We start from the raw sequence: 13,356 nt of genomic DNA, 5'->3' as shown, positions 1-13,356 counted from the left end.
GGCCAAAACTGTCTCTCTCTCTCTCTCTCTCTGTATATATATATATATATACACATACACACACACACACACATATATATATAGAGAGAGAGAGAGAGAGAGAAAGGCCAAACTTATTTCTATCAATAAACTTTGTCTATGGGGGTTACCTACACCAAATGGTTATACTAAACTTGTCTACATGATCACTCCCAAATTTCCTTTTTATTTTATGTTTATTAAATGCCTGGCATTTTACTGAGTGCTTTATATGTGATAATCACATGAATATACCTATCATGGAAGTGCTAATATTATACAGTGATATTCTGCATGTATAGTCTTGATGTGTGTCCCCACTCAATCTGAATTATAATGAAATATAATTCCCAGTGTTAGAGGTGGGGACTGGTAGGAGGTGATTGAATCATGGGGGAAGACTTTTAATGAATGGCTTAGCATCACCCCACTTGGTACCGTTGTGGCAGTGAGTGAGTTCTTGTGAGATCTGGTTGTTGAAAAGTGTGGAGCACCTCCCCCCTTACTCTCTTGCTCTTGCTTTCACCATGTGACATACCTAATTCCCATTCACCTTCCACCATAACTGTAAGTTTTCTGAGGCCTCAGAAGTTGAGCAGATACCAGCATCATGCCCCCTGTACAGCCAGCAGAACCATGAGCCAATTAAATCTCTTTTCTTTATTACCCAGTCTCAAGTATTTCTTTATAGCAATGCAAGAATGGCCCAATACAGAAAATTGTTACCAAGGAGTGGGCCATTGTTATAAAGAAAATGCAGAAATCTGAAAATGTTGAAACACCTTAGGAATTGGGTAACAGGCAGAGGTTGGAAGAGGTTGGAGAGCTCAGAAGAAGACAGGAAGATGAGGGAAAGTTTGAAACGTTTTAGAGACTGATTAAATAGTTGTGACCAAAATTCTGATAGTGATATGGATGATAAAATCCAGGCTGAGGAGGTCTCACATGGAAATGAGAAACTTATTGGGAACTGGAGCAAAGGTCATTTTTGCTGTACCTTAGCAGAGAACTCAGCTGCATTGTGCTTCTGCCCTATAAATCAGTGGAACTTAGAATTTGAGAGTGATGAGTTAGGGTATCTAGATGAAGAAATTTCTAAGCAGCAAAGTGTTGTAGATTTGACCTGACTGCTTCTAACAACCTATGCTCATATGCAGGAGCAAAGCAATTACTTAAAGCTGGAACTTATATTTAAAAGGGAAGCAGAGCATAGAAGTTCAGAAAATTTGCAGGCTGGTCATTGGTAGAAAAGAAAAGCCTATTTTCAGAAGAAGAATTCAAGTGGCTTCTGAGCAACCACTTACTAGAGAAATTTTAATAATTAAAAATGCAAGTACTAAAATCCAGGACAACGAGAAAAAGGCCTTGAAGGCATTTCAGAGACCTAAGACACAGCCCCTCCCATCACAGGCCCTGAGGCCAAGGAAGAGAGAATGGTTTTGTGTGCCAGGCCCAGGGCCCTGCTTTCCTGCCCAGACTCACGACCTGGCTCCCTGCATCCCAGCCACTTGAGCGCCAGCCGTGACTCAAAAGGGTGAGTCAAAAATAGCTGTGAGTCAAAAATAGAATCTATAGAAATTAGAAGCTATTCTCCTCTGCAAGTTTCCATTTGAAAGTAATAAATGTTTTTAGTGTTATTTCTGGCCATGTCATATTATTGAACCTTATTAAATGCCTCACATTATACTAAGTGCTTTATATGTGATAATCACACAAATATATTTGAAATGTGGATCACATTTCCCTATTACTTTCCAAATTACTTGATATATATTAGCAATGTATGGCTGTAATTAATCATCAGTCTACTAGTTAAACTGAATTTTATAATCAGGATTTTTTAAATTACTAAGCAACTTTTTTTTTTTTTTTTTTTTTTTTTTTTGCTGCAAGAAGCATGTGGAAGAAATTTAAAATCATCATTCCCATTATCCAAAGATAAGCACTCAACACATTTTGCTATAAATCATTCCAGGCATTTTTTTCCTCTACTTATAAGGCAAGATAATTTTTAAGTGTTTTGTTCTCTCTGCTGTGGATATATTTTTTTCTTTATCCCAAGAAATTAGTGAAATCGCATTTCAGGGGATTTATGTTGCAGATATACCACAAGAGATGATGGAACTTCTGTTGGGAAAAACTAAGGGGTACTCAAAGCACTTAAAATTAAGAACTGTGCCTGAGAAGCTGTGGGAACATATGCTCTGACCAAGTACAGAATGAACGCACCCAGGCCATCGACCTACAAGCTTGTGAAACATTACCTTGGTAGTGGTAGCCAACATGGAATGAGGACCCAAAAGCTTTTCCCAGAATGTTACATGTAGCATAAGACCCACAGAGCTTTCTTATGTTTCTAAGGAGAAAGGAGGGAGAGAGAAAGAAATGTAATATGTCTTGAACCCTCTGTTAAAATAAATTTATAAATGTATATGATTTCAAACTGAGTATAAAATTGTATGTAAGCCCTTTGAACTGCCATGCACTTACTTGCCCGAATTAATGTAATAAGGGCATTTGTTGGTAACTAAAGTCCTCCTTCAATCTTTGATTTTTTAAATTTGAGACATAATTCACATACCATGAAGCTCACCATTTAAGATGTGCAACTTAATAGTTTTTAGTATATTTACAAGGTTATGCAACCATTACCACTATCTAGTTCAAAACTATTTACATCACTCTAAAAAGAAATCTTCGGCTGTTAGCAGTCCCTTTTATTTCTCTTCCACCCCTCATTTTCTGGCAATCAATATTCTACTGTCTGCCTCTGGTACTTTCTCTTCTAGACATTTAATCTAAATGGAATCATATAGTATGATTTATGTTATATGATGTTTTTTAGGCTTCTTTCACAAGCCTGTTTTGTCAGGCTTCTTTCACAGGCATGTTTCCCAGTTTCATTCCATGTTGTAATATACATCAGAACTTCATCTTACAGTGGAATAATATTCTGTTATATATTGATGGACATATGGATTGTTTCTACTTTTTTACCATTATGATAAATGCTGCTATTAACATTCCTATACAAGTTTGTGTGTGAAGATGTTTTATTTCTCTTGCATATATACTTAAAGGTAAAATTACTGGACAATATTGTAACTCTATATTAACTTTTTGAGGAACTGGAACACTTTTTCACAGCTGTTGCACCCTTTACATTTCCATTAACAATGTGTTAGGGTTCCAAATATTTCACATCCTTGAAAGCACTTGTTATTGTCCACCATTTTTATTAGAACGATCCCAGTAGGTGTGAGGATCCAACTGAATAGTATCTCAGTGTGGTTTCCATTTGAAGTTACCTAATGGCTGATTATGCTGATTAGCTTTTTAGGGGCTAATCAGTTATTTGTACATCTTCTTTAGAGAAATATATATTCATATCCTTAGCCCATGTTTTAAATTTGGTTATTTAGATTTTTACTTTTTAGTTGTAAGAGTTCTTTACATATTATGGATACTAGACCCTTATCCAATATATGATTTATGTATATTTTCTCCCACTGTAAGTTTTTTTCACTTTCTTTGCTGGTATCTTTTGAAGCACATTAAAAAAAAATTGGAAAACAACCCCATCAAAAAGTGGGCAAAGGATATGAACAGACACTTCTCAGAAGAAGACATTCATACAGCCAACAGACACATGAAACAATGCTCATGATCACGGGCCATCAGAGAAATGTAAATCAAAACCACAATGAGATACCATCTCACACCAGTTAGAATAGCAATCATTAAAAAGTCAGGAAACAACAGGTGCTGGAGAGGATGTGGAGAAATAGGAACACTTTTACACTGTTGGTGGGACTGTAAACTAGTTCAACCATTATGGAAAACAGTATGGCAATTCCTCAAGGATCTAGAACTAGAAGTACCATACGACCCAGCCATCCCATTACTGAGTATATACCCAAAGGATTGTAAATCATGCTGCTATAAAGACACATGCACACATATGTTTATTGTGGCACTGTTCACAATAGCAAAGACTTGGAATCAACCCAAATGTCCATCTGTGACAGACTGGATTAAGAAAATGTGGCACATATACACCATGGAATACTATGCAGCCATAAAAAAGGATGAGTTTGTGTCCTTTGTAGGGACATGGATGCAGCTGGAAACCATCATTCTCAGCAAACTATCGCAAGAACAGAAAACCAAACACCGCATGTTCTCACTCATAGGTGGGAACTGAACAATAAGATCACCTGGACTCGGGAAGGGGAACATCACACACCAGGGGGCTATCATGGGGAGGGGGGAAGGATTGCATCGGGAGTTATAGCTGATGTAAATGACGAGTTGACGAGTGCTGACGAGTTGATGGGTGCAGCACACCAACATGGCACAAGAATACACATGTAACAAACCTGCACATTATGCACATGTACCCTAGAACTTAAAGTATAATAATAATAATAATAATTTAAAAATTGGTTAAAGTACTATTTATCTACTTTTTCACTGGTTGCTTTTGCTTTCAGTGTCATAACTAATTCATTGCCTAATGCAAGATCATAAAAATTTACATCTATGATTTCTCCTATGGTTTTTATACTTTCAGGTCGTAGTTAGGTCTTTGGTCCATATTTGGGCTCATTATGGCATATGAGACAAAATATACGTGTACACTTTTTATTTTTCATGTTCATATCAGGCTGTCTCAGCACTATCTGTGGAAAAGAGTAATCTTTTGTACTTGGAAGAAGTACGGAAGATTGTCCAAAACTAATTGAATATAAGTATATGGTAGATATCTGGATTATCATTTCTTCTACTTTGTTAATCTATATGCATATCTTTGAGCACCACAGAATCTTGATTTTTGTAGTTTTGTAGTATATTTTGAATCAAGAAGTGGGTTTTTCCACTTAGTTATTTTTAACTTTTTTTTACTATTTATATAAATTTTTGGATCAGTTTGTCCTTTCTGTAAAAACAAACAGCAGTTGTTCTTTTCACAGGAATTTTCATGCATGTGTAGATAAATTTGGAGAGTATTACCATCTTAATAATATTAAGCCTTTCAATTCATAAATGAGAAACTTTTTCCATTTATTTAGATTTTCTTTTATTTCTCTCAACATTTCATGCTTGGTATGCATGCCCTGTACTTTTATTTTTTAAATTTATTGCTAAATATTTTAATATTATTGTAAATAAAATTGTTTTCTCTATTTCATTTTAGGATTATTCATTGTTAGTATGTAAAAATACAAATAATTTTATATGTTGATCTTGTACACTTCAACCTTGCCATACTTATTAGCAAGTAATAGTTTTTTAAATGAATTCTTAAGGGTTTTCTATATATAAAATTATAAAATTTTATATATAGTATTACTCCTTCAAATATAGGGTTCCTTCTTCCTTTCCAATCTAGACACCTTTATTTTTCCTACTTAAATGTGTTAACTATATCCTGTAGTAAAATTTGAATAGTAGTGAAAGTTGTTGTTATGCTTGTCTTGTTCCTGATTTTAGGAGGAATCCTTCAGTGTTTCATTTTTATGTGTAATATCTGCTGTGGGTTTTGCAAAGATGTAATTTATCATGTTTAGAAGATTCCTTTCTAGTCATCATTTGTTGAGTGTTTTTGTCACAAAGTGATGTTAGATTTTGTCAGATGTTATTTCTGCATTTACTGAGATGATTGTGTGTTTTTTTAAAAAAAACTTTATTCTAAGAATATGGTGTATTACATTGATTGATTTTTATATGTCAAATTAAACGTGTATTCCTGTAATAAATCCCACTTAGGCATCGTATTTTATCCTTTCTATATGATACTGGTTGTGGTATGCCAGTATTTTGTTGAGAATTTAGGGTTCGTATTCATAAGGGATATTGGCCTATATTATTCTTTTTTATTATATCATGGTCTGATTCTGCAATCTGGGTAAGATTGGCTTCAAAAATATTAGTCAGGAAATGTTCCCTTCTCTCCTATTTTTTGGAAGAGTTTGGTGTTAATTCTTTAAATATTTGTTAGAATTCATCAGTGAAGGCCTCAGGTCCTGGTATTTTCTCTGTGCTAAGTTTTGTGATTAATAAAACAATATCTTTACATGGGGTAAATCTAATCTAATCCGATATTTTTTTTCCTTTTGGTAGTTATGTCTTTCCAGAAATTTGTTCATTTTATGTAAGTCATCTAATTTGTTGGCATACAATTGTTCATTGTGTTCTCACATAATCCTTGATTTCTGTAAGATCAGTAGTAATCTCCCCTCATTCATTCCTACTTTTAACAAATTGAACTCAAATACAATTTTCTCTTTTTCTCTTGGTCAGTGGAACTAATGATTTGCCAAAGTGGTTGTCCTTTGCCACAACCAACTTTTATTTTCACCAGTTTTCTCCCTTTTTTACCTTTTTTATTTCATTTACTTCCACTCTAATCTTTATTCTTATTCTTTTTTTCTTCTTGCTTCATTTGTCTTTTTCTACTTTCTTAAAAAGGAAGAACAGGTAATAGATTTAAAATGTGCTTTGTTTTGTTGCAGACATTTAAAGATATAAATTCGTGGCCGGGCGCGGTGGCTCAAGCCTGTAATCCCAGCACTTTGGGAGGCCGAGACGGGCGGATCACAAGGTCAGGAGATCGAGACCATCCTGGCTAACACGGTGAAACCCCATCTCTACTAAAAAATACAAAAAACTAGCCGGGCGAGGTGGTGGGCGCCTGTAGTCCCAGCTACTCGGGAGGCTGAGGCAGGAGAATGGCCTGAACCTGGGAGGCGGAGCTTGCAGTGAGCTGAGGTCTGGCCACTGCACTTCAGCCTGGGCGACAGAGCGAGACTCCGTCTCAAAAAAATAAAATAAAATAAATAAATAAAGATATAAATTCCCCCTTTGAGTACTGTTTGTCCTAAATCCCCTAAATTTTGGTGTATTGATTTTTTTTTAATTTTCATTTATCTTATTTTCTAATTCCCATTTTGTTTTTTTGACACAATGGTTATATAGGAATGCATTGTTTACTTTTCATATATCTGTGGATTTCCAAAATATTCTTCTGTTATTGATTTTTAATTTCAGCTCATTATAGCTGTAGAAAATATACTAGATTTTAATCATTTTAAGTTTTTTGAGGCTTGTTTTCAGGCTTTGCATATTATCTGTACTGCAGAATGTTCCATATGCATGTAAGAATGTACAGATTGCTGCTCTTCAGTTAAGTGGTTTCTAGATATCTATTAGGTCTGGTTGGTTTATGCATTGTTCAAGTATTTTATTCTCTTGTTGATAATGTGTAGTTGTTCTATTAATTTTAATGGGGCATAATAGTAATCAAGTATTATTATTGATGTGTTTATTTCAATTATTTCAGCTTTTTGTCATGTATTTTGGGGCCCTAATGTGAGGTGCCTGTAGGTTTATAATTGTTATATCTTCTTGGAATGGCCTTTTATCATTACACAGTGATTTGTTTTTCTTTTGTTTGTTTCTAGTAACCATTTTTGTATTACTACTTTGTCTGATATTAAGATAGCCAATTCAATTCTCTTTTGCTTACCAATTTCATGGCATATAGATTCCTTTCTTTTCAGTCTATTTGGTCTTTGGATCTAAAATGTTGGCTCTTATATAAAGCATATAATTGGATCATGTGTATTTCTTCCAAGTCTGTCAATCTCTACCTTTGCATCGAAGAATTTAATAAATTTGATTCATTAACTGATAAGGAAAGACTTGTCTGTCATTTTGCTATTTGTTTTCTATGTGCCTTATGTTGTTTAGTTCCCCCTTTCCTGTATTACTGCCTTCTTTTTCATTAAATAGCTATTTTTTCACTTATCGGTTTAATTTGCTCATTTTTATTGTATATTATTAAGTCATTTTCTTAGTAGTTGCATTGGGGGTTGTCATTATCACCTTAATTTATGACAATCTAGTTCAGGTTAATACCAATTTAAGTTCATAGAAATACAAAAACTTCATTTAAATATAACTCTGTTCCCCAATCTCCTTTAAGTTGTCTTCCCAATAGTGCTGTTGTACACCTCCAATAAATTTGATTTTTTATTTCAGTTAGTTTATTTTCCAATTCCAATGAATGAAGGAAAGAAGAAAATAAAGGGGATGGCTCCTAAGCCTTCCCATGCCCACAACAGTCTCATCTCTTTAGGAAGCTCCAAGGAGAAAAAGACTAAAGCCATGACATAAAATAAAGAATTTTTTCATCTGAGATACTGGGGCTCAAACATAGAACTGTGCAGCTTTGAGCCTCTATATAGCAAAGTGCAACACAGAGTTACAGAGGGTCAGTTCCCCCTTACTTAGGTATGGGTGATCAGCTCACCACCTGACCACTTAAGGTAGTCACCACAGAATACTACCATGCTCTACTATGCTGGACAGAAAAAAGATGGACCTCAGAACACCCTCCCATGAAAAGCAGCATTCTATCCATAAGCTCCAGCAGCAGTCCTGATGGCAGTGGGGATGTTTCTTGAGTTATTGACATGGTGGACCTCACATAAGCAGCCTTAGTCAAATAACGTAAATATACATTTCCTGAGCACCTGTGAGACAATCTTGGGGACTTACAGATATACCTGGAAAGAATTTGAAACAACACTGAGGTACAGAAAATTTTGAGTATTAAATACTAATGTGACCTAATATATTCTCACAGGTTTTCCCTCATTTTAAATAGTCTTTATTTATTAGAGCAATTTAGGTTGACAGGAAAATTGAACAGAAAGTACTCAAAGTCTATAATTTACATTAGGGTTGCATTATATATTCTATGTATTTTAACAAATGTATGACTACATGTATCCACCATTATAGTATCATACATGATAGTTTTACTGCCAAAAAATCTACGCTCTCTCTATTCACCATTTTATCCCCCGTCTAACCCCTGGCAACCACTGATCATTTTACTGACTCCATAGTTTTGCCTTTTCTAGAATGTCATATAGTTGGAATTACACAGTGTATAACCTTTTACAATTGGCTTCTTTCACTTAGCAATATGCATTTAAGTTTTAAAGTGTACCATGTTTTTAAAATGTCTTGATAGCATATTTCTTTTTAGCACTGGATAATATCCCATTGTCTGGATGTACTGGAGTTTATTTATCCATTTGCCTATGGAAGAGCATTTTGGTTAATTCCAAGTTTGAGCAATTATTAATAAAGCTGCTATGAACATCCATGTGCAGGTTTTTGTGAGGGTGTGTTTTCAACTCATTTTGAGTAAATACCAAGGAGTATGATTTCTGGATCCTATGTTAAGAATATCTTCAGTTTTGTGTGAAGCTGCCAAACTGTCTTCCACAGTGTCTGTGCCATTTTGAATTCTCACCACCAATAAATGAGAGTTCTTGTTGTTCCACATGCTCACCAGTATCTGGTGGTATCAGTTTTCTGGATTTGGGGCATCCTAATAGATGTATGGTAGCATTTTGTTGTTTAAATGTGCATTTCCCTAATGACGTATGATGTGCAGCATCTTGTTGTATGCTTATTTGCCATCTATATAGGTTTTTTGGTGAGGTGTTTGTTAGGTCTTATGCCCACTCACAGACTTTTAAAGTTTGAGACTAATCAGGTTATATTCTACATAACACTGATTGAAATACTTTCTCACAGAATCAACCTAAGTGCCCATCAACAGTGGATTGGAGAAAGAAAATGTGGTACATATACACCATTAGGTACTACTAATCCATAAAAAAGAATAAAATTGTGTCCTTTGCAGCAACATGTATGCTGCTGGAGGCCATTATCCTGAGTGAATTAATGCAGAAACAGAAATATCGCATGTTCTCACTCATAAGTGGGAGCTAATGCATACACATGGACATAAAGATAGAAACAATAGACACTGGGGACCCCAAAACAAGGAAGGTAGAAGGAGATCAAGTGTTGAAAAGCTACACATTGGGTACTATGTTCAGTATTAGGGTGGTGGGTTCAGTAGGAGCCCAAACTCCAGCATTACACAACGTACTGATACAACAAACCTACACAGGCACCCCCTTGAATCTAAAATAACCATATGTAAAAAGACAGAAAACAGTTACTTTCAAGATTATGATTTAATTTAGGGTTTAAATTCCTTTATTCTATTCATCTATCTTTTTTCTTTCCTTCTCTTTTTTTTCTTTTCTCTTTTCCTTTCTAACAAAAGCAAGAGAATATGCATGTGATTTGGTGACATGATATAGAAGGTAGCAGATAGAATTGCCAGACAAAATATAGGACACAGTTAAATTTGAAGTTCAGATAAAGAATAAACAATTTTTAGCATAAGTATGTTTCAAATATTTAATTATTTCTTATTTATTTGAAATTCAAATTTAACTGGGTATCTTGTATATTTTTCTTGTCAATTACATTTTAAATTTTCCTTGGTCATGGTAATTTTCCTCACAAGTTTTTAAGTCAGCTGTAAACTCTCAAAATGTTAAAGTAGAAGAGAAGAAAAGCTGACTAAGTTTAAGGGGATAGCGGGGAAATAGCAACTTGGCCATGATTTCTCAGTTGATTGTTTTCAGGCATCTTTTTTCCTTAGTAAGTTTTGTCCTACTCATCTACATGATCACTTAGATTTAACCAAATTAATATCTTAGCTGAGGTCATGGCATCTTTCTCATAAATTGGTAGATTTGAAACACAGAAAATAAGTACATTGTTCTTTCTATTCAATTACACAACATATTGGGTAGAATCAGAATATTCAGCAGTACATTGCCTAAATTGGTGTTTGCCCCCAGTAACAACTGTGCTTCTGATTTGCTACAGATTTTAAGAGAAGGGTAACTACATCCTTCTCTTTAAACTTATCTTTCTTGTAAAAAAAAAGCATTACACTTTTTGGAATAAAAAGTTCTGCTTTTACTTCAGTAACTATTACTCTAGTTGGTTCATGATTCTCTTCCTTTGTCTCCATCTTTACATTCATTACTGCCATCTTTTCCTTGACTCTGCATTGTTTTATTGGAAAATGGTTAAAACCAACTACAACAACAACAATAACAAAACCCTGGATTACTCTGGGTAATATTTTTGCCAAATAAACTGGAGTTTCCAGGGGAAAATGAAAATCCAATCCAGAGTCCAGAGATAAACAAGCCTAACTAAAACACAGCAATCAATGTTCTTGTCAAGGCACTTGGTGCTCCTACTTATGGGTTCATTTTTTTTTTTCAGACTCAGCCTCCATCTTCCTCACAGATGTATTTTCAGTTCTGCTGCTATAAAACCAAAATGTTGATTCTTGATATAATTTTGTTGAAATAAATAGGTAAGGAGACTATGTTTCAGCTAATATTTTATTAGCTTCATTTTTAGAATTACTAAGGTCGTTGTTCCCATGTTGCTGTTCAATATTTGCTAAATATTTATCAGAGTTCTTAAAAATAGGTTTCAGATCACAGAGTGGGCTTTCATTCAAGTGTTTTAACTATCCAGTCATGAACAGTTTAAAGCAGCTAACTGCCTGTCTGGTACAGGGATTACTATGGCATGAATTACTCAGGGTAAAAACAGAAGTGTGAGGCTACTGACTGTCGCTATTAGACTGTAGATCTGAAAATTTTTTCCTCAATTACAAGAACAGAATGAAACGTTGCCTTGTTTTCCCGGCTGCATTTGGACTGGTGAAGAAAAGGGCACTAGTTCTTGTTGTTTCCATTTGGCAGTCCTTGTAAAGGCTAACTCCACTACCATTACCAAATTCAGAAAATGCTTCTCCTTTCAGAATATACAACCAGTCCTTTGAAATCTTTGAAAGCCCAATCCCCTTTCTGATTGAAATCCAACATTTCTATGTTTTGCTTTTTTTTTTTAACTCTACTCTTCAAAATTTCCTCGTCGGCCACTGAGAATGTTCCCAGCTCTTCTGCTTCATCTTCTTGATTCCAATTCCTATCTGTCACTTCCTTCTCAGCAATCTTTTGGTCATTTTTTTGAACTTCCATGGTGGCTACCACAGTACTTGATGGATTGTGAAGCCCAGGTGCACAGGAAGCTACTAGTTTCTGGATGAGTGGGTGTGTCACTTCTGGTATTCTTTCAATGTACTTCCCACATGAAGTGGTTCGTAGTCAGCAAACCAGGAGTTTCTAACACCATGCCCCCCATGGGCCTCATCTCTCTATGTTGGGGAGTGAGGAGGAGAGCTGTCTGCCTCCCCAAAGACCACTGGAGTAACAGCACTGAACACACTCCATTTTGTAATTCCAAGAGCATCCGACATTTTTATTTGCTAAATCCTCCAACCCTTTAGCGGGGATCTGGATATTCCAAGGAAAAGGTGAGAAGCATCATCAAGACTGAAAGGACTGACATCACTAGTAGAAACTAAGGGGGAGGGTCTTGATTGCCGAGAGAGGTAATTGAGGTCCCTGCACAATGGAGTCACATATACTTCCCCTTGTAAGCCCCTAGATAGGGGAAACCACTTGGGAGGGGTGTTTGTTTGTTTTTGGATACTAAACTACCTAATTTCCTGAAAGCAACTGTTTTGAATCAATGTTACTTAGAAGTAGTGATATTGAGTGTTTTCCAGTGAGCAGAAGTTGACACACTTGGGAAAGTTAAAGTTACATTTTAACAAATCAGTTGTGACAGTAAATTTTAATGTGTGATAACTGCCTTTTGGAGATGTATTTACAGTACCAAGATGTGGTGCCAGGATTACATGTAGTAGGAGAACAGGAGCAGGAAGCTCCCTTCCCTGCCCCAGACACACACACACACACACACCACAGGATGATGCCTGTGCTACTGATGACAGTCACCAGTGCAGGTCTCTGGATACCCCACCAGCACCACTTTCCAAGAAGAGCCAGGGACATCGAACACTATATCCTCCATGGGAGTTTACAAGAGAAGCAGAGGGATCTCTGAATCAGAGGTGCTTCCATAGATGGTGTTTTAGACAAAACACAACATAAGAGGGGTTTTAGATGAAGTGTGGGAGAGATGATGAGACTTGTGCTCTGATGGCTTCTTGCAAGACACAACATCTTTAGAGTCAATATAGCAGATTCAGTGATAGTGTATCTTCAATATGAAGTCTGGAAGTCTGATTTTCTTTATAATTCTTCACAGTAGCTAGCACAGTGATCTATTTAAAAGGACAAATTGGTAAACAAAACCAAATGTTACTGAGCACATATGCTCTGAAAAAATAGAAATTGGGAATTCCCATTGGCGAATCTGTTTTTAGTGTTGACAGAATACCTGTGGTCTGGATCTGCTGAACATCAGTGTCCTTACAGCTCTTCAAACCATGTGTACAGGATTCTTCCTGACACACTTGTCAGGAATTGTAGCACCTCTTATTATTAGCAGATTTTGAAACAT

This window comes from Piliocolobus tephrosceles, chromosome 5, assembly GCF_002776525.5.
Source record: "Piliocolobus tephrosceles isolate RC106 chromosome 5, ASM277652v3, whole genome shotgun sequence".
NCBI classification, from domain to species: Eukaryota; Metazoa; Chordata; class Mammalia; order Primates; family Cercopithecidae; genus Piliocolobus; species Piliocolobus tephrosceles.
Note: the sequence above shows the minus strand (reverse complement) of the source record.